This window comes from Apteryx mantelli, chromosome 2, assembly GCF_036417845.1.
Source record: "Apteryx mantelli isolate bAptMan1 chromosome 2, bAptMan1.hap1, whole genome shotgun sequence".
Classification (NCBI taxonomy): Eukaryota; Metazoa; Chordata; class Aves; order Apterygiformes; family Apterygidae; genus Apteryx; species Apteryx mantelli.
Genome location: NC_089979.1, coordinates 117,173,766 through 117,195,985, shown reverse-complemented (window position 1 = coordinate 117,195,985; position 22,220 = coordinate 117,173,766). Strand labels below are relative to the sequence as shown.

Here is a 22,220-nt window from a genome sequence, read left to right as displayed (position 1 = left end):
GCCTTGCAGCATACTTGATTTTGAAAATTAAGAGGCAGAATCATTTTTATTGAAAGGCTTTGTTCTTTTTCAAGTGACTAGTTTAATTATTCAGCATTCATACCAAGAGAGAGCAAATATTGAGGGGGAAAAAACCATCTGTAGACTGCAGGAGTCTTAAGACAGGCATTTTTTGTTTTTTTCTTAAGCTTTCAGCTTCTCCAGTACCAATTAGAATCTATGTCATTTCTGACAGTATTTCTAGAATTTCACAGTAAAATATTTTTTTGGAATGAATTAATATGTGTTAATCTCATATCAGTTAATGTACATGAATAAGCAGAGAAAGAAAAGATTTCTAACAGCATTGTGCAGTTGATAGGATTTTAAAATAGCCCCTGCGAAAATTGCAGAGGTCACACTAAAATGTAGGGAGCACTCTAACATGTTAAACAATGTCTATAAAGAATCTTTGTGTTTCTGTCTTTTCTTTGTCAAAAAGAGTGATACATCTTCACTATTGCTAATTCTGTATTAGATCAGTGCTCCCACTTCTTTCAGTGGAATTTTCTAGCACTGAATAATTGAGAGGTTTATGTTGTAAGCCCTTTAGAGCAAAGACAGTTTTCATTTTTTCTTATTGTTTTATGCTTTCTCGAAACCCTCCTTCCCATTGCTAGAACTAGTGGAGGCCCATCATTGACAGAAATGACAGAAGGGCTACCGTGGAGTGGCAGAGGACATCTCCAGCACCATTTCAGCCCTGCTGCTCATAATAGGCCTATATACTTTAGTGCACAGTTTACTGTAGAAATTTCCACAGATGGAAGCATATAAGGGGATGGAGAATTTTAGCAAGGCTTTTGGGTCTAGCCTAATAATCAAAGAAGTGCTCAAAATGTACACCAGAGATCTGCAACGCAGAGAGAAGGGCAGACTTTTGCCTTATGTTTGCTGTAGATCAAGGATTTGAGAATGGAAGCACATTTTGCAATTGTAAAATTTAATAGAACATTTATTTAGATTGGGATGCTGCAGAAGAAGTGTGTGTGCCTATGAGCTGACTGCAAGTCTGCAGTGAAGTATGGCTGCAGTCTGTGTTCAGTGTTTGAGCAGAGGAACTCAAGAAAGACGTCCCAGTAACTGAGGCGAAGTTCTACTGTCCAGCCCTGGTATGTAAAAAAAAAAAAAAAAAGCCCCAAAGGCATTTGCTTGAATTTTGTTCAACCTTTGTTGTGGTCAACTGTTGTGTTTGCCTAAACCGAATGCAAGGACATTTTCATTTTGATTTGACACCATTAAATTTTGTTTGTTTGCAAATGAGAGGAAATAAGGCTTATATGCCGAATGAGGCAGCCTTTCAGAATATTCCCAGACAGAGGAGCTGGTTTCCTTAGCAACAAGCAAGGATATGTAAAACCTCTCCAAATAGTTCTTCACCTCTTCCCCAGGTCCTGTTCTCTTTTGCAGTTTGCTCATTATGCACCAGAGCAGATAGCATTCCTGCAGCATGAGCTAATTGTAATGCATGGTGGCTGGTAGCTGTCATTGTTATTGGACACAAAATAAAAAAATTGAATTTGCTGTCTGAGTGTCTGGTTTTAACAACGGCTTGATTATTTCTGTTATTACTAGTGATGCGTAGTCCCTGCTGAGGTTTCACTTCCAGCGGGTATCACTGGCATTTATCATTATGAACGATAAGCACAGGTTGTCTTGCTGCAGACTCTGGTGAGGATTCCCTCATGGCTAATAGGGTGTAGATTGAGAATGGAAAGTAGTGATTCTTTACTCAGCCTTTGCTGCCAGTCTTAAGACCTAGCCATAAATATGAGTCATTTTACTTTAATTTACTCCAGAACTGACATGGCCTGAGCTAAATAGAGGTTGGTTAATACTATTCAGAAGTTCTGTTTCTGCTTCTGTTTCTGTGCAGATGGTAAGACATCACTAACTCCTCATCATGAATGTTTCTTTCAGGATGGAGAGACAAATAAATGCATTATTTAATATCTTAAACTGAAATTCATTTTACAAAATGATCTTTTTAACCTAGAGATTTACATAGCATGGAAGTTTGGGTCCCAAAGAACAACCAAACCTGACTAAAGGGAAGTTAGATAAGCTGTTATCCCAGTTTATCTGTAGGGGCTGAGATTAGAAGTACTTTAGCACAGATTTTTTTTTCTGTATTTTTATGCTTTTAATTTTAACTTTCTTTTTAATTTTTGTTTTATTTTATTTTCAGTGCAGTGCCCAGGATGCCAGTGTCTTGGTAACAAATAGAGTCTTTTTGCTACTGTCACATAATTGTTTAAGAACAAGGAAAGGAAAAGAGGCCAATCTATGCAGCAATGATTATTGCCTGTAGCAGTGCCTAGGAGCTACAGCTAGCTTTGAGAGCCCACTGTGCTAAGAGCTATATATATATAAATGGAAAGCAATTTTCTTTTTCACCTCTGAGGCACAGCACAGAGCTTACATTCAGGACTAAAGGAATCCTAAGATAGCCACCTTGGTGGCCACTTTAGGGCTGTTGTCCATCTCTGAAAAGCTCTGGAAACAGTTTAGATAAGTCAGAGAAAGAAAATAAATGCTTTCACTGTGGTAGCTGTTCACTCATTCACTACCCAAAATGCTTCTTCAAACTCTGCAGGCCAGTGCACACCTTGTAGACCTAGAATAATTTGCAATTGTTTTCTACAGTCTTCTACTCCCCAGGAAATCCTCCTGCAGTTAAGACTGGGGCTTGTTTCCCTTTTCCCATTCCTACCTTTCAGCCTGTCACATCCCCTAAAATATTGGCCACCCAAAGCTCCTGCTGAGTGCTGAAAATGATTAGTAGCTTTTGGGATCATATATGCAGCATCCTTATGTGTGCTCTCTTAAACATTACTGTTTGGAATGATTAATATTTGAGAATGTGTTTGAATTTCTCATCACCTTGATTTTTGTTTTTCTTTACATTTGCTTATACAATGAAAACCCATAACCATAATGAGAAGTGGACTTCCACTGCAAATAACAGAAGTCTCCTGGATGTTGCTCATCATTTCCCTATGGGCTTGCCACAATTACCAAGTGCAAAAAGAAGGCTGAGCTTTTACAGCAGCATGTCAGGATTGAGTCTCAGTGGCACACATAGATGAACATTTCTTATATGTGTTAAGTCTAAGTGGAGAAAGTGTAGAGTATTCTGTGTTTGGTTCCATCCAGTTTTAAATGACTCAGGCAGTACAAATTACCTTAAAATAAAACATCTCTCTGAAACATCTTAGCCCAGAGAAAGGTGTTACTTAAAGAAAGCAGCTGTTTCTGAGCAAGCAAATATTTAGGATATAGGTATATCCTAACTAATGGTTAATACCATTTAGATATATATATATGTGTGTTTGTGTGTATCTTTGGTCCTGTCCAGTTCTAAATGTCTCAGGCAACACAAATTACCTTAAATTAAAGCATCTCTCTGAAACATCTTAGCCCTGAGGCGTTACTTAAAAAAAACAATCATTTCTGAGCAAGCAAATATTTAGGCCATGTATATGTATCTTTGCTCTTTTTGTCAGCCTGTGTTATCAAAACAATTTATTATATGCTTCATCACTGTCCTCAGGGCTTCCAAGTAGCATGCTGATAAAACAGAACATCTTCAACAGCATCTGCTCAACATTATTAAATTTCCAGTTTGGTCATTTTTGAGAGCTCCCTTTCATCAAGTATTGAGTCTGTAGGAGTGCAAAAGGTTGGATTTTTACAGGGCCTGCAAAGGAACCTCCACAAATCAAAAATTTTTTTAAGTTGCCAAGTATCACTTCATAGAATAAGCAGAAGAGGAGAAATGTGTTAAATTATAAGAAGCAATGTGCTACTTCAAAATGATTGCTGTGTTAATAGTTTGAATCAGATGGCAATTTTAATTCTGTCTCCATTGGAGAAATACAAAGCAATTAATCTTTTGTCTCCTGTGTAGCACATTGTGAAAAATAAGGACTTAAACAGAATCTCAGTGATGCTGTTCCTTCACTTAACCTTGAGCCAGGCAGTAAATAATTATAAATGTAGCTACATTTTGAAGCAAAAGTAATTTGGAGAAATAGAATTATATCATATAATACAGGAATTGAAAGTCTGAATTAGGTTTGCTTGATGTTCTTTGTCCCAGAAAAGTATGAATTTGCCTGTGATTTGTGCAGAAAGAGTGGAACTGGATTTTACAAAGCACCTTTTATACCCAAGCTATCACCAAATGTTGAACTACATATTTGTATTGCACTGCAGGCATAGGCAATTGCCATTGTGCTCTCTCAGCTATAACGCATGTGGAGCATCTGATTGAACCTGTTTTATGGATGAAGTAAGTGATGTCCACAGTGCATGGGTGCCTTACACCTTTCAGAGAATATCCTACTCTTCACACAGGGCACCGTATCATCAGTGCTGCCTTCTAAAAAGTTTACAGTGGTACCACATTATATAGAGTTGCTGCTCTGTTGTGGTGAGCTGGTAAGAGAGATGCTGGGGAAGCTGAAGATTTGTAGTTACAAGTTAGAGCTTCGTTACCTTGCAGCCTCTCTCTCCTCCTGTGAGCTTCAGGGGACCCCTCTCCCGTCAGTGCCACACTACTGTTCCTTACCGCTCCTGTTTGTGCCTTTATATATCCCAAAACAGCATTACTGACCTCACTTCTGCTTTGGGCTTTTTCTCCAACTCAATGGAAATTGGTCAGTGAAAGGACCACTGAAGCATATATAATACAGGTTATCAGTTGCTATCATGGAACTGTGTAAAGGATGCTCTAGAATAAGCAAGATTATTAGAGGCAAAGGATATGAAAAATTCAAGAAGTGGTGAAAGGGAAGTAGTATTTTATTCCACAAAATGCGCCTCACCATACTAGCCCGCTGCAGCAATAGGCAGGAGCTATTCAAGCACCTGGCTAACTCCATAAAAATGGGAAGCCACAGGACACTTCCCATCAGTGTCATCTACAGACTGTACTGTTTCTGCTCAATAGCCATGAAACCAACACTTACGTGTTGTCCTTGCTCAAAAAAGGTCACTACAAAGTGTTTTGCCTGGGTAAATCCCCCTGTGCTTCCCCCCTTAAAAAGATCTGCAAGGTTTAGTATTCATTTCTGACTTTCACTGATGCTAAGGTAGTGTTGATAGACATCCTAGAAGGTAGGAGTTGCCCAGCATTGCACTTCTCTAAATACTCCTCTCTGTTGACCCAGCAACCCTGCACCAGGAACCAGATAAGCTCAAGGCACAAGCAGGGCAGCAGGTGTGAATGCCCCTGGGGAGGGTTGTGCTGCTGGCAGGTACCAAGTGCATCCACATCGTGCTGCTTCCAGCATCTTGCTAGCAGATGCCAAGTGTAATTTTTGACCTGTGGTGACTACTTCCTAAAGAATACAGAAGGAAATAAGAGGAGCTTCCACTGAATGAAAAATAAGATAAGAACAGCCATAATGGATGAGAGAAAAGGTCCAATAGCCTTTCCTCAATAGTGACAGAGGAGCAGATGCCTAGGCAAAGTGTAAGAACAATCAAGCATATGGTCACATTTTTATCAGGAATCTTCCCAGCTGTGAGCAGTTTGCAGCTGAGGTACTTCTTGCCTTCATATTTAATAGCCAACAGTGTATTTTTCTTCTATGAATTTGTTCAGTTCCTTTTTGAGCCTGTATAAAGTTTTTACCATCCACAGTACTTTATGGGAAGACATTTCACAGCTTAGCTACATACTGTACAAATAATTACTTCTTTTGGGGTTATTTGCTTGGACCTACCCTCTGGTAGCAGCATTTTCTGTCCTTTAATTCTTCTGTTGCAAAAAGGACAAGTGAACAGCCATTTCCTAGACACTACTTCCATACTAGTCATGGTCTTAAGGACCTCATATCATGTCTCCTCTCCTTCAGCTGTGATAATAGCATTTTGTGTTCATGCATGGGACTGAATGCATGTGAGGTATTTCAGGGTATGTATTGGCACTGTTTAAAGAAGAGAATGCACAATGGCACTAAGCTTAGGATTATTTCCATCTACTGAGAGCCCAAATCAAAATCCATGATTCTTGGCTTGCAGACCTGTGAGAGTAGTGAGATCAACCACCTTCAGTCTTACTACAGTATAGGTATCTGTGTGGTGCATGTGTGTGTGTTTCTCCCTGACTCCACAAATTACTCAATAATGTTTCCTAAGGTTATGCAAACTGTGCAGCTAATTTTTGGGGGAGTTTGTTGTGTCAGGGTCATATGAAGGCAGAAAACATTCCTAAGTAAAATAATACACATACTATTTTGCTTCTCTTTGAGTCACTTGTCTCTCTTTCCCAGAAATATGACCTTACAATATAAAGATCAACAAATTTCTTCCTAAAAAACGCTAGCAAGAGCAGTGTAAACAGGGCATAGTTTAAAGCCCTCATTCAGCAATGAGTCTTCACACTGGCCCCAGTGACTTCAGTGGGATTCCAGTGAATCGCTTTTAAGTCATGTTTGTATTTCCATGGTGGAAATGTCACTGTGATAAAGACTCAGCTGCTTTTATCCATTTGTCCAGGTGCTGGTAGTGAGCAGTGGAACATTTACAAATTAAACAGAAGAGATTTCTTAGTCTTATAAAATGTAAAAAATAAATGTAATGCATAATTACACACACACTCCCAATTTCCTCTCTGTCATTTTGAGACAAACCAAATGGCTACAAAGGGTGACATGGCATGCTTCAATTTGACAGAAGTTAATTAAAGGAAGTGTAGCTTGTACATATGCATTCCTTTTTTTTTTTTTTTTTGATGTGTTTATTTGTCACTTTATAAGGAAGAAATTGAAAGTGCTGAGCTATTGACTTTTAAGAGTTGTAGTCAGGTTTGCAGTTGGTGGTAGGAGTGTGTCTTTCTAGTCCTCATATTCTCTGACCAATTTGAACCCTGGAGGACAGCACAATTAGTTTGATGATTTCTGTCTGCTCATTCTACTCAATCCTGATAAATATGTAACATGAGTTTACAGTGGTATTTGAAATGCATTAGACAGGTCATTTGTGCTATAATATGGCCCACTGTGTAAATATAGAGTGATATGATTTATTGGAGAAACAGGTGTGGGCCTGTGAAAGTATGATTTGCCTTAGAGAGTTGTTTGTAATTGACTGGCAAAATGGCTTATGCTGCTGTTTCCAAGCAGGCCGTAATTAATCAGCAAGAATTCTCTTCCTGAATTTCCTTCTGTAAATGAACAGACTCAGCATATCCATCAAATGAAAACTGAGAAAATCAGAGGGAAAAGGACTGAGTCTCCAGTGAGCAAAGGAGTTGTATTTCTATGATGCAGCTCCAGCAGGATGCTTTGCCAAGTGTGACATTGGCTCTGAAAAGAAATCCTAAATTTTGCATTTCTTGCAAGATTGTTAAAGTTGCAATAGGCTAGGGGCAGCTACTGAATATCGAAAAGAAGGCAGAGATGGGGGGAGAAGAACAATGGCACAAAAATAGGGCTGGTAGACCAAAACAGTTCTCTGATGCCACTTTAAGTGCTCTCACATGTTCTCTGTCACCTTCTTTTCAGTACATCGTGGTGTGCAAGTACATTGGTAGTTACTATAATAGCTCTGATCACACTGAATTCACTAAGCCCCAAAGTGAATGTCAAACATCTCATGTCAGATATCCATTTTACAGTAGCATTAACTTGTTTGTACAGTGTTTTCAAAATCATTAGATCTGGAGGTGAAACTACTGATAACTCACTTTTTTGTAATATACTCTGGGATGACCACAAGACCAGATAAGTTGGTGTGAGGCTTTATCATCTGTCTTTCAGAATGCTTTGTGCCAACCTATTTCTTTCTGAAAATCCTTTAAAAGACAAGCACAGCTGTGTGATTTGTGAGTATGAGGAAAATGGGTATAGGCAGGTACATTCTTCTTCCTGTGATTAAACAAGAAGAAAAGAAAACTTGCAGCTTCAAGTACTAAATCTCCTCAGGGTAGAAGGTTAATGTTTGACAAGATAGTCCTCAGCAACGACTGCCCTGTTAAGTGTCCCAGCAAAAGCAGGTGCAGATTTCATCGAGTCTTGATTTTTCAAAATTCACACTTTGTCTTCACATTGTACCCTCTCTCAGGATTTTTCGGAAAGCTCACAAAGGATCCATCTGGAGAAAATTGCTAGCAATGTATACTGATTTATCTGTGCACTTGAATGTATAGCATGGTGTAAGGGCTGAGGCAAAGTCTGTATAAGCTGTCATGCTTAGGACCTTCTTAAAGTCCTCCTGTGGTTCACAGCACAGGGAAATAAAAAGACTAGAAATTGTGCTAGAGGGTGCTTTAGCAATTTGTAGGGCAAATTCTGTTGTGGTGTGCTTGATTATTATGTAATTAAATGCTGCATCTCATTCATATATGCCTAAGTCGCTAGAATTGAGGTGGTAGAGGCTACTTTTGCATTGTCGTTTCTTGATTTCTGAATATTTAACCATGCCACCCTCGTGCTCTCTGAGGCCATATGGCCACAAATGTATTAACCTGTGTTCCAGTTTTAAAAAGCTGGAAGCGTGACCCCTCAAGGCAATGTAACCGTAACCAAGCAATGACAAATTTCTCACACTTTTCAGCACTTGACTTTCATTTCAGGGCCTGCTTGTCTCTGTACAGCTGTCTATGTGTGATGTGCTCCAGATTTATTCCTCAAGCTTTTTTTTACAATTTATGCATCCATAGCTTTAGGAATAACTCCAGCTCCCTACTCTGTGAGCATGGAAGGTCTTTTGGTAGTGAAACTGCTGAGATCACACTGTGGAAGAGTGGGACTGGACTGCAAGGAGCCTTGGAGAGCGTATGGACCTGCTACTCAGTTCAGACCCTGCCCTTCAGATGGCGTGAGTTGAAATTTGGAACAGGCGCATCTGCACAGACCCTCCTGCACCATTGTATTTCTTTTTGGTGCATAGGGTTTGGGAAAAAAAGGGTTGTGTATATCCAGAGGATATGTAGGATTTCCACCTAGGCCACTTCAGTGCCTTTGGTCTGAAAAGCAGATTATTATCTGCTGAGTTAGAATTGTATTTGTATTTTGACAATACATGAAAATAGAGTCTGAACAATGAGATACCAGTTATCCTTGCTTGAGCAATGATATTGATCCCAAGAAGATGGAAAAGCTTTTGTCTTCTTGTTATAAAAGATTGTTATATTGATATAAGAGAAACTGGAAAATTGAATGTAATATAGAGGGGAATTTTGCTTTCATTTGAAGGGCAATACAGATAAGAGACCCATTACAAGTTGCTAGGTTGTAAAAGCAAGTGGTGTAATAATTAGGCTTTTGTATGGTACTGTATTTACCTTTTATGGTTAGCATTCCAGAACCGCTATTTTAGGTCTGGTAATCCTGCTACTGTTTTGCTCATAAAGACTGTAGAAACCTGAAATGTATGGAGAAGTTCAACTTTCTTAGTAACAAAATACAAACAGCCATTAAAAAAAGACGTTTTGGTTGCTACTGGTGTGGTCACAGTTGCTAGAGCTCTTGTGTAAAACCAGGGCTAGGTGTGATACAGCAACCAGTAAAAAGAGGAAAAAACAGTTTGTGCCTCAGCAAGTTTCTGAGCCGTATAGAGAAAAAGGCAGAAACAGAGATGGAGCAAGGGGCAGGAGAGTAGGATCCCTCCTGTCCTTTCCTTTGTGCTCTCCGTTTATCCTTTTCCTTGCAAAGAGAGTCACAAAAGCATAAACCCAACCCACTCCTTGTGGTTGCAAGATGCTAGGTTTTGTTCTGTAATAATAACAAGATCTCACTGGCCTCAGGGACCATCCACGTTTTCCTTGGCTTCTGCTTCAGCAGCTGAATGTGCTAGTGTGGCCCGGGAAGCTGCGGCAGGCCCCGCGCCAGGGCTGGCCAGGGCTGGGTTGGGCTGTCGCAGGGGGTGGCGATGGGGCAAGGGCTTCCCAGCAAAGGGGGCTTTTCAGACCAAATAACGTTTGTGCCCACACGCAGAAGTTAGCCTTCCAGGGGAAACATCCTAAAAGAAAAATCCAAGACAGCAACATGGACAAGGGTGTTTGGAAGGAAGGAGGTTTGGATTCTTTTTAGAAGTGAAATTTTCCAAGGAGCAAGGAACAGAGTGAATGTTTTCTGCATAAATGTTGTGGCAGGAATAGAAATAAACAGTTTCTGACCAGGTTTAGTGCCCAAATTACTGGAAAAGCATGAGGTTTATTTCATCACTTTAGGACTGGAAGCACATGCAGATGATGAGGTAGAGAAGGATTCTCCTCTTCCTCAGAGGTAAAGCTTAGCAGAGTATTTCTGGTATTTTGGTAAGGCAGAATTTGAGGGATGTTGTAAACAGGTTCCTTTATTTAAGTAGCAAATATAGTAAATCTGAAGAGTATAGAAAAGAAAAGGGGGAGGAGGAACTTCCTTGTTAGAGCTTTGATAGTCAAGCTGTTGTTACTGAAGAAACAAAAATGCTCCCATTCTTCTCTATTGCGTGAAGAATTCTGTTTCTGCCTTGTAATTCTATGAACTGTTGTAAAAATCATAATTATAGTGTACTAAACTAATTCTTTTTACACTGCATTGAACTTAAAATAATGTTGAATCCATATTTTCATTAGCTAGCAATGAAGAAACTATTAAAAATAACATTTAACATATATCAATTCAATTCCTGCAAATGTTTCTAAAGAGTAATCGTGCTGCAGAGCAGTAAATAAATGGAGGGAATAGCCTGCACAGTGGTGTAATACCTGTATTACTAAGAATTTCTATTCAAGGAAAAGATGTTCTTTCCTCTAATCATTAGATTACAGCTACAAAAATAGATAAGGGCCCTGGTTCAATAGGGTGCTGAGCTCTTCTTTCCCATATGCTATAGGCAAATCAAAAATGTAACTATTAAGTTTTGCAGATTTTCCATCTTCTCCAAGTTCCTATCTTTAGGGAAAGTGTTTATGCAATGGACTCTTTTAATATCAATATATAGAGATATTTCAGTAACAGTGTCACTCAGGCATTTTTTTTATGGAGACTACATGCAGAAACTCCATTCTCTCAAGCATTTGTTGGCATGAATTCAAGAAACGGCCAACTTTCTCTAAGAAGTTGCATTAACACATTCTATAAATATGTAATATGTCTGAGGTCCTCAGGTTATACAGTAATGGATATCATAAAAATAGATAAATATTGATTATTATTTCTCAAGGGAATATTTTGGATTAAATAGAAGTAAAAATGTCCATCAGAAACAAACTCTTAGATAAATGTGCTTTAACTTGTGGAGAAGAGCAGATTACAGTATAATTGCTGATAAACTTCCTTCGATCCATAGCAAGATGAAACTGCTATGACCAAGTCATTAATTTTTCTTGTTGCTCTTAACTTAGGAGCTGTAAAGTCCCAGAAATCTGCTTCCTAGTGTGTCAAAATGGAAACACCAAAACAGCTAGAAACACATATGATCTGCTGAACTTTCTCTGGTAATATAAGGTAAAGAATCTGCCTGCGTGGTTCTCCATGCAGGGTCTAGAAACAAGTTCTGTTCAAAATACACCCTTTGAAGTCCACATTAGCTATGGAGTCAACCCCAGTCTATTCTAGTGAGCAAGAGGGTGAAATTTAGCCCAAAGTGTCCTAAAATAAATTATTTTTTCAGTATTTTTACAGTAGTAAAACCTCGATGTGGGAAGACAAGCATCATTCTTTTTCTATGCTATTTTGATTTCCTGAGCTGCGTGAAGAGCCTGGCTTTTACTACAGATTTGAGCTAGAGCAACCAGTGAACGAGTGTAACAAGTAACTTGCTTCTCTCGCAGAAATAATGATATGAGGCTAGAGTTGATGGCTTGTTTCAGTTCCTGCAACCCAGAAACAAAACATTTTTCCAACTTTGGCGTAAAAGGTGGCATCTAAACTGTGAACTTCCATGCCAAACTTTGTTCCAGAGCCAATTTGTAAACACTTTATATGTCAGCTTTAACTGCAGAGTCCTAGCCATTCTCACCATCATAATGTTATCTTCCAAAAAACGAAAACAAAAAACAAAAATTCAGCTTTGATGTGTTTTTCTAGGTGCTCAGATGCCATTGCATGTGAGGTATTATCATGAAAACCGCATTATCACGGTATTTCAGGGCCTTTGGGCATCTGATGTTGCCAATTGCCTTCACTTCTTGCTGGTATGTAATTTATCATTGGTGTGGCCTATCCTGCTAAAATGCGCCCTTTGTGGGCAGAGGCGAAGCTAATATACTTTCAAAGTGTATTTGAATTGCTTCAATAAATCACAGCTGTCACTGTGAGCAGTTTTATCACTTGCCAGAGCAATATGTTATCTTCATGCTTTATAGTCTTGATACTATTCTGGAGTTTTATTTGTGCAAATTGTAATGCATCATAACTTTTTTATCAAATGAATTTGGGCAGCCCTGATTTTTTTTTTAATGGAAACTTTGCCTTGCCCTGTAAAGGAAAGAGCACTTTTATGGGATGTGTTTTATAGTTGTAATTATTATTTTTATTATTAATCAGGTTTAAGAACACTTGCAGTTTGTTTTTAATTTGTTAATTTTCATTCTATTAAACAGTTCGTGCAGCTGGGAATGCTTTGTTTTGTAGCTCATACATACTTCCTCCCAAGTTCTGCCGTGTAGCAAGAGCGGCAGCTACACAGAGATCCAGGGCCATGGAGTTTTTGCAATGAGCAGGACATGCAGGGAGATGCAGGGGGCTTCCCACATCACAGAGTTTATTTGCTGTCTGTGCAGGATCTCCACTAAACTAATCAATTGTCTGGATTTAAAATAACAACAAAAGAAATGCAGAGGTGGAAGGCAGTTGCAGACAGGCCTTCCTACCTGAGACCTGCAGAACGGTGTAAACAGGGAAGTCACAAATAGTTAATTATGGCCGAAGCTTCGTTAATTCTTTAATGTGGGAGTCTTTCCCACTGGATCATAGAAAATAGTTGGGAGCGTGAGTGGCAGAATGATGGTCAGAGCCATGACGTGGTGTCCTGGCTTAGGCAAAGGTGGGCAGAGGGGAGTCCCTGTCTCAGCAACTGGACACACTCTGTGGGCAAAGACCAAACGTGCTCATGACGTCTGTCTGCTCTAGTCTTGCCCCAAACATGTTAGGTGGGACTGCTTCGATTCAAGAGCTTAGCCTCCTATCCAGGGAAGTTCCTGGTAATATCACTGTAAACTTTGGATAGACGCAAGTTTATCCTGTACTGCAATTTTTCTTCTTCCAAGCTAGTAGATCTGTTTATTAGTATGAGCTGCATCCAGTTCAGAACCTCACTGTTACTTGGGAGCTTCCTGCAGCAAAAGTCTCGTCTCAGTTCCTCTTTCTCAGGAATGTTCTGATATTGAATACACTGTTTTCAGGATAGCCAGTAAAATGACTCCTTTTTATGGCCATGTCTAAAATATCAGTGAATATTTATGAACTAATTTGCCATGGCTTCTCCTGTGACAAAAAAAAGTACTTTTCTTTTAATTGATGCTATAGCTCATTCCAGAATATGAAAACAAAGTCTATAAAGAAGTCAGTTTTTATAATTAGAAAATTATTTATTTGCTGCAGATATATTTGCTAAAATGTGAGGATTATATTCCTCTGTTTTTTAGTTTGAAAAAGTTTCACTAATTGTTTAAAAATGAACAATGGCTCCACTGTAAGGAAAATTTATAGGTGTAGATTGAGTTCCTTGTCATGAGGCGTAGTCTAAAGGTATGGCTTACATTTGTCCTATTCAATTACACAAGTTAGTGTTCATTCTCAAGGTTTTCACTCAGAAGAGGCACTAGTTGCTAAAGAACTTTGTGCAGATGTGTGTTTACACATCCTGTGATTTTCTCTTTTCAAAAATTTTAGCTACACAGACATTTTCAGCAGATTGGCTAGGCACATCAGCTACCACTTCAGAAATGCATGTTGTAAATTTTTACAGGGAGAAACTTTTCTGGCAGCTGCTTTGTGGTTTGACTTTGAGCAGCCCCAATAGAAGTATATAAAGTCTGTTACCCAATCTAGACCACATACACAGGAAATAGATATTTTAGGTAGACTTTGGTGGCGGTGCAGAACTGCATTAACTTCAGTGATCACATGTGTGGGAATGCAGGTGTACCCCTGTCCACATGCAGAGATCATTTCTTAGGATCAGACCCCAGAGCAGCGAAAGATGGAGGATACTTTGGATTCTCTGAAAACAGCACGAAAGTATCTGCTGTTCCCACAAGAGGCTTCTCTCCCATGTCAGCTGAACCTGGCAATCTGGCAGTTACCTCTTGGTGAGCATTGCAAAGCCTTTGTGCAGCCTTCCAGGTTCATTTCAAAATACACATTACTATTGGTTTGCTGGCCCTGATAGTTTGCAAAGATTGGTATTCTAAGACTTGTGCTCCAAGAAATGAATCTTATTATACCATCTTCCTCTCCTTCCTGCCAGAACTGGCAAACTTCAGCCTCTGTGAATTCAGACCTACACCTGCAGGTGCTCACAGAGAAAAACGCCTCTTTGGGATCAAAGTAGGGTTCTTTGTCCAACTGAAAGTTTTGAAAAGCGCTGTGTGCAACTCTTAGCGAATTCATATATCCCTTCATATATGATCTTGGAGATTATTTATTTTTCCACTGGCTTTATCAAGCATATATAAATGTATATATGTATATTTTTTTATATGGCACTTTTCAGGTGCTGGATTTCCAAAAGTCTCTTGAAGTCTCCCATCCAAAACTTATTATACAGATGAGGAAAATAATACACAAAAAGGAAAAGTAATGCACTCAGGGTGTGCCGTGTCTCAGGCAAGCAAAAAGCTATCGGTGTTTATGATGAATGCAAGGAAAAAGTTATGCTGCTGGCTCAGAAATCTACCTTGACCACACAGCCATGACCACACATGACTTTGAGTATTTATGCTGTTTAAGACTCCATATGTTTATGGTCTTTATTGTGCATTTTCCATAGCTCTGAACACTTAGCATTGATCATGTTTTCAGACCTTGCAAATGCCTGTTGCTTTGTAGATTGTAGACAGTACTTCACTAGGGCTGCGAACCTTTGAAAGTATGCCATGAGGCAGCAAATGCTCCATGGCAGCTCTGCCCCAGTGATTTCTGAGACCAGGCATCCCCCTGGCTAGGCCTACAGCAGACACAGCAAATCCCTTACAAATACAAGGAGATTTTTCTACATTTAAATTGTGTTACACTTCCTATTTTTGCTAATAAAAGTCAATTTTTCTTCATTTGCAGTTGCACAATTCCAGATGCCCTGGGAGGAAATGCAGGGGTCAGACGTGATGCTATGGGTTTCCCAGAGCAAGTCTACATAAAACACTTTTGCTTGGCAGATCACCCTTCTCAAGCTGTTGCACTGGATGGGTTAACCCAAATATCCTTTTGCAACAAAAACAACAAACCAGCTATAGCAGGAGTTTTCCAACTGACTAAGGTGCTCTGCAGTGAAAGCTGAGGGCTAGCAAGGGCAAAGAGGGCTTTTCTAGGGTGCTGAATTCAGCTATGTCCTGGCTGAACATTTTGACATCTGTTGCCTACGGGCCTGACTCCAGACTTGCTCAAGTCCAGACTCCCATTGGCGTGAGCAAGGCTTACTGCAGGGAGGGGAGGAGTGGCGTCTGCCCCGCATCCAGCCCATGGGCCAGCTCAGCAGAGAGCTGCAGTGAATGTAGAAACCAAACGATCTTTTCTAAGGCCACCTCCATCCTCCCTTTCCTCTCTCTCCCCTTCTCTTTTGGCCAAAATTTGTTGGTGCAGCAGTGCAGAAAAGCTTGCTGCTGACAGTGTCATATCAATTCATTTCTTTTGTGACTACATGCAGGACTTGTGTCTCCACGTGGTAATCCTCTCCTTTGCAAAAGGGCCGCTAAACCCACTTTAGAAAGGACAAAAGTAAAAGATCACATCCACCGTGAAATCCCCCCCCTTTTTTTCATTTTTATTGTGGTATTCATATTATTCTGCCCCCAATGCAAGAGTTGAAAATACACACTCTTGTGATGTAGTGATGGGCATGTTCTGCAGATACAGTATTCCTTTGTAAAGTCTGGTGATATGTTGTTAGATAACTTGGATTTAGCTTCCTGATTTTTCAAAGGAGTTTAAAGAACTGTATGAATAGGTGATTTTGCAGATTCCTTGGCCAATTAAAAAAAAAAAAAATCCTCCAAAACTAGAATTTTTCCCCAGAAAATGATAAACTAGCAGATTAAAGGAAAACTTTAAATTGCCTAGTGACAATTTAACTATTTCATTTGATTTTAAATATATTTTTTAATTTAAATCAAACAAAAGCTTTTGAAGTTTTAGAAACTGGTATCTTTGTATTAGGAATGTTTTTAATTTTTTCAGACATTCTTGGCTTTTGTTCGCGTATTTTCTCCTCCTTCTTGAGAGGAAAAATCTGGCCACAGCTGAAGCTCATTAGTGTACTGCACTGGTGCCACTACATCTGTAGTTTTTGCTCTTCACCTCCTTCCAAGAAAAAGATTTAGCTGAGAGATACAGCCTAGTTTTAGTGCAGTGGTCTGATGTATTGCTTTTGTACATATGATAGAATGAGAATTGGTATTTACATTTCTGCAGTGATATCAAATGGACTGAATGTGTAGAACAGAGATTGATATAAAGTTCATGTAGTACACATAAAGTTCATGTACATCTGTCTTTTGTACTTCAAGGGGTAAAGAGAGCACCAGGAAAGGAGGGGGTTTTATATTATTTTATATTTATATTGCTTTAGCTGCTGAAAAGGCCTAACCCAATTTCCTCATCAGATCTTCTGAATTAAAGGAGCAGGACAATAGAAGCAGGCTCAAGGGTTTACTTGCAAGGTAGGCATGATCTGGAGCACTCGGCACCTTTGCCACACAAGTGAAGTAAGTTAGACTCCTCCCTGGCTGCAATTTGTTTTATTATTTGCCAGGATCTCTTGGTACATAGCCAGTGCTTATTCTACTGGCTCTTTCATATATGTATATACATATACATATATATGTGTGTGTGTGTGTGTGTGTGTGTGTGTGCGCGTGGGGCTGTGTGTGTATACATGCTCAATTCCTTTTCCCCACCATGCCCCACTCTCCAGATTGTGGTTTAAGCAGTGGCTGCACAAAAGGCAATTTGAGAAATGATTTGCATTAAGACGTTTTGGAGCTGAATTTTGTTGGAATGGGGCCTCATTTTCCTTAGGTTAATTAATACCTCCTGGTCAAGTTTCTCAACAGCTTTTAAAAGATGTTATGGATATGGTATGAAGCAATGTGTCAGAATCTTGCCCACTGGAGACTTCACCCTTCAAGGTGCTGAGCTCTCTGGCCTCAGTCCAGAAATGTTCTCAAGCCTATAAATCATTGCTCTGAAATCAAGAAACCTGCTCATGTGCTTAAAGTTAAGCAAATGCTTCAGGGCTCTGCTGTCCCAGGGCCAGAGTAATCACCGCATTGCAGGTGAGTGCTCTAGTATGGTGCAAAGCCACTTAAAGTCGATTGCTAACTTCAGTAGTCTTTGAATTATGTTCTGCATGGGTGCACTCAAAAAATATGAGATTTTGCAGTCACACCCATATGGGCAGACCTATGCTCCATCAAAGTCCTGTTGGCTTCAGTATCATCCATGTGTCTGTTTGCATCTAGCTGGGGGATGTAGCTCATAACTTGCTGTGCCCTTATGTTATAGGTAAATAAATAAATACAAGTCCTTGCACTCAGTGATTTGGTATGTTAACCTATACATGTATGCAGAAGGACTGGGGAGAAGCCATCAGGCAATGGCAGTGCTTTTGCTACAGATGGTATTTACAGTTGGTGTCACATTTATGAAACTACTGCTTGAGGCTGAACTGCAAAACAAAGCCCAGCTTGCAAGGGTGGAAAGCACAGACCATTAGTGAGAATTTATGCTGTTAGCAGTCATTTACACAGTTGTGCCCTCAATAAAATGCAACGCAGTGCAGTGACCCCTGCATCAGCAGCACACTGCAGACTTCCTCCAATTCATAGGATATGGGCAGGAGACTGTAAATGAAACTGCTTGGGAGCATGAAGAGTGAGAGAAGCAGTGGGAGCCTATGGACAGTCACCGACATGATTTTGTTGGTGAGCGCAGCCTGTCTGAGTAATCACTGCTCAGGATGTGGCTGTAAGCACGAGCGCTCTCTAAGGCAGTGAACAGACTTCTGGTCCTTTTTCCGGTAGAGCTTTGTGCAGATCTGCCTGAAGCTTGCTATTTTTCTCTGGGCAAGTTACTTCTTCTAGGCACCTATTTTTCAGTCTCTAGCTATCTTGTCTATTTAAGAATGCACGATATTCAGTTCAGAGACTGCTGCTATTCCTAGAAGTTTGTACAGTAGCTGGCATGTTAGAGGATCATTCTTAGCTTGTGCTTGTATTTCAACAATACCAAGAGGAAGTTGTAGTTTAACACATGGCAGATCAGCAGTTTGTTTGCTCATACCTGCTGTTATTTTATTTGGGAACAATACAGAAGAGCAAACTGGTATAATGCAAAGATGAACCTGCTGAAATTCAGTGAATCTGTGGGCTCACAGCTTGCGTGGATATATTAGCCTTTCTTAAATCTGATCCTGCTGATTTTGTATTTGTTCTTTTTTGGGATCGCATCTAATTTTGCTTAGATAGCTAACCGTCCTATTGTGCACAGTACTTAAGGACTTGATAAATAAAATAACAGGTAGACAGTTGCAGATAATTGTTATCCCATGACCAGGAACAAGAGTGTACAAGCCCATACATACATATACACAGGGTACTGTTCATCTAATGAGTTAAGTTAGCTGACAATATGTGCTTCCAGCCTTCTGTATGTACAAAAAGCCTTAGCTACTTCATGCTTTGCTTTGCATGCAGAACAGGGAGCAACTGTGCACAGTCAGCTCATGTAGCCCAGCTGATGGTCACTCACTTGGACACCTACTGTTACCTTCTTATATCCTGAGTAATGTCAGTCATGTCTGCAAATAGTTTTGGCTGGAAATACGGCTGTAAGGCTGGTGGTGTTGTGAAGGCCAGGCCCATTATATGTAGCATAGACAGTGATCATATTGCCACCTGACTCAGGTGAAGAAATCATTCAGATGTGACCAGACAAAGACAAATATCCCTTGCGGACTATCTTGAGCTGATGTTACTTGACTGTTTTCATTATATATGTGAACTCTCATGTGGCCTGGATCAGAGCATTAAAGCAGGGGGTTGTGCAGATCTCAGTGCTTGGGACAACTAGGCTACTATTTAACTTTTCTTTTAGCAGACTATGTATTTTAGCTGATACATGTTTCCACTGATACAGATATATAGGTAGGCACACACAGAGATTAAGTAGAGTTTAAGTCTGTGCCAATTTTTTATAAGAGTTTGCATTTATGCTGAGTTTAAGTTTGTACTGGATACAGTATTGATATTCTTGCCCTGAAGAAAAGGAAGTTACCATTTCATAGGAAAAGCATTCGCATGTGAAAATGAATACATTTGTAACAAAGGTTACATTTTTCAATTCTGCAAAGCACAATTTTTTAGAAAGAGAGATGAAAAAAGAGCAGTTTGTTCTTGTAACCCTCAGTCAAAGCCATGGTTTTATTTCAATCTTTTTTTCTTTTTGGCTTAAAACAATAGTAATAAAATAGTTAATCATATGCTTCTCTTAGCAATTCACTGTGAATTTTAGATTTAAAGAAAATTTAGTTTTCCAGCAAGAATATGTGAATGCTTTGTCTCTGAATTAAAAAAAAAATCCTGAATATGACGTTGTGCAGTCATTCCCCCGTTATGGAGACCCTCCATAATGTTTTGCTGGAAAGGGCATCTCTCTAGATACCACTTTTTAATATGAGGCAAGATCTAAAGCATGTCATATGCCAAGGGAATCTTGCTATTAACACTAACGGGCTTTTACATCAGTGTTTTAGTTGTGTTTTAGCTGTGTATTAGCTGTTCAAAAACCCCATAAAGAAATAGTGCAGCAGACTACATACAGTCTGTTTAACAAACTGTGGCTATAATAAGGGCTATGACTAGATTTGCATCCAGGCTGGGCTTTAAGCAGTAAAGCTTTCTTAAGAGCAATCCAAAATTATCCAGAATGATCTACTGGTCTGCCCATGAGTCTGTGTTAATTCTCATTAATGTCAGCAGGATTAGCATACAGGGACTGAGAGCAGATGAATTATATTTGGCTTTTCTGTAGCACTGTTCAGAACCTCACTGATGTCCCTAGAACTGCTTACAAGGCTGTAGTGCATGCAGTTAATAGTTTAGCTATGTGAGGACCAGAAGGCTTCACACCTCTCAGAATAATGCTTTCTAGGTCTGGCAGTAACCTCCCTTCAGGCACCTCAGCTGGCTTTGGGCAGCTACACTGCCTATTCACTCCGGCGTCAACCCTTAATCATCATGCTAGCCAAAGGCAAACTCTTCCAAAGTCCATCTTCTCAAAGCTATGGAGCCTGTTCACATGACTCCGTGGATTGCCTTAGTTCAAAAGCATAAAATACTTTCCCCTTTGCTCTATATATCACCTGTGTCGTTTGCTGGCTGAGTGACTTTTTTTTGTCTCCAATAAAATTCAGAAGCCTCAGATTACCAAAACAGCTGCACATGCTTTGTCTGGATTAATGCATTTAAGTCAGGCTCCGGGCTCTGGGTAAGTGCCAAGATCCTGGATCAGCTGCTTTACCAGAATTATACTGCTGTAATGGAACCCTGCATTATTGTGTTGCAATTATTTTTGCTTGCAGCTGGCTGTTCCCTCTGTATTTTTACTGAAGTGAGATAAAAGGATTTTGTCTTAAAAATAGAATTTTCTTTTCTGAACCACACAGAAGCTTTGAGTTACATACCCCTGTCTATAAGAGGTGCCCCATCATTTATCTTCAGATTTATCTTCAAAGAGAAGAGTAAATAATTTTTGTAAAAGTTTTTGAAGAACAGAAACAGAGCTAAATGGTCTCAAAGCATAAAATAAAAGTATACTTAAAAGAGGATGAAATAAGTGATTAAAGTCCCATGTAATAACATGGTTTTAGGTTCTCAGCAAGAACAAGTTTATTTTCAGCATCAAGCCACTTACCAATAGCAAGTTGTTCTTAAAGCTGTTCCTATAATTTGGAAATATTTTGTGCAGAGAAATAAAAGAATAAATGCAGATTTTAAACTGAAGAATGTTTCCCCAGCCTTGAATCTCCTATATTTGTATCCATGCATGCTCCTTTTGATGCCTATTTATATATATTTCTTGTCAAATAACAGCTCTCTCAGGTTCTCCAGTTGATAGCAAAAAGTAAACTGAATGCAATCATTTATCTTTGAACTGTTCAACTGTGCCCTTCTTCATGTTCTTGTTAATAATGCCAGGTCTCCTAGGAGTGCTCTCATGCAATTTTATCACATAAGCTTTTTGTTTGACCTTACCTGCTGTTCCCTTGAAACATAGTGGGGGGAAAAAGCCAAAATGCCAGCCTGTCTTAATTAAAATTTTAGTCTCAGAAGATGTTACAGTATGTGTTTTTATTAGGTATATAATGAAAGTATTTAATCATACCTCTTAATTGTCTGGGCTTTTTTGCTTGGTAGTGAGGTCACTGAGTTTTAAAGCAACTCTTTTAAGGTATGGATGAATAATGGATATGGGGATATGCATTTTCAAGTGATTCATAAACCTACTTTTATTCTACCCAAGATTTTACATGTTTGCCATAAAGGTAGTTGCTTGGAGTATGAGGTAGAAGGGTGTAAATAATGGTGCAGTCATCTTCGTGAAAACAATTTTCCCCCCATGGGATAGTGAGCAGACATATGCATATCTTTTTTTTCAATTGTGCTATTCCTTGTCTCCAGCACTTGGAACTTGGAATGGACAGAAAAAAGGTAAAAGAAAATGTAATGGATGTTTCTTTGGTGCTGAATTTCGCGTGTGCTATGCAGTGTTACTTTCATCATTTCTTATTGGCATAATCTAAACTACCATAACAGGAGGCTTTCTACCATGAAGATGAAGCCAGTTATTTTATACTGTTACTGTTATTGGAGAAAAGCCTGTGCAAAAGGCACTCTTAAGCCTTTGCACAAATGTACCTTATTCCAGCTTCTATAGGACAAGCAGGTTTAAAAATAGGTTTGTGAGGCCCTGATTCTGCAAATCTTTTGAATGGGAAGGGTTTGCTTAGCTATGGGACTTGTGTTA

At 39.4% G+C, this 22,220-nt stretch overlaps 1 protein-coding gene across 12 annotated transcripts in view; it reads left to right on the top strand.

Moving 5' to 3' along the window:
- Positions 1-22,220, top strand: part of ARPP21 (cAMP regulated phosphoprotein 21) — a 146,144-nt gene that overhangs the window by 113,164 nt on the left and 10,760 nt on the right. For 2 of the 12 annotated variants that reach the window (XR_010883446.1, XR_010883445.1), the window contains 3 exons: positions 1,003-1,151; positions 8,711-8,868; positions 11,381-11,449. The exons of the other annotated variants lie outside the window; for them this stretch is intronic. The gene's annotated coding sequence lies outside the window, so the exon portion shown is untranslated. Of the gene's footprint in view, positions 1-1,002; positions 1,152-8,710; positions 8,869-11,380; positions 11,450-22,220 lie in introns of those variants that run through there. 12 annotated transcript variants of the gene reach the window in all.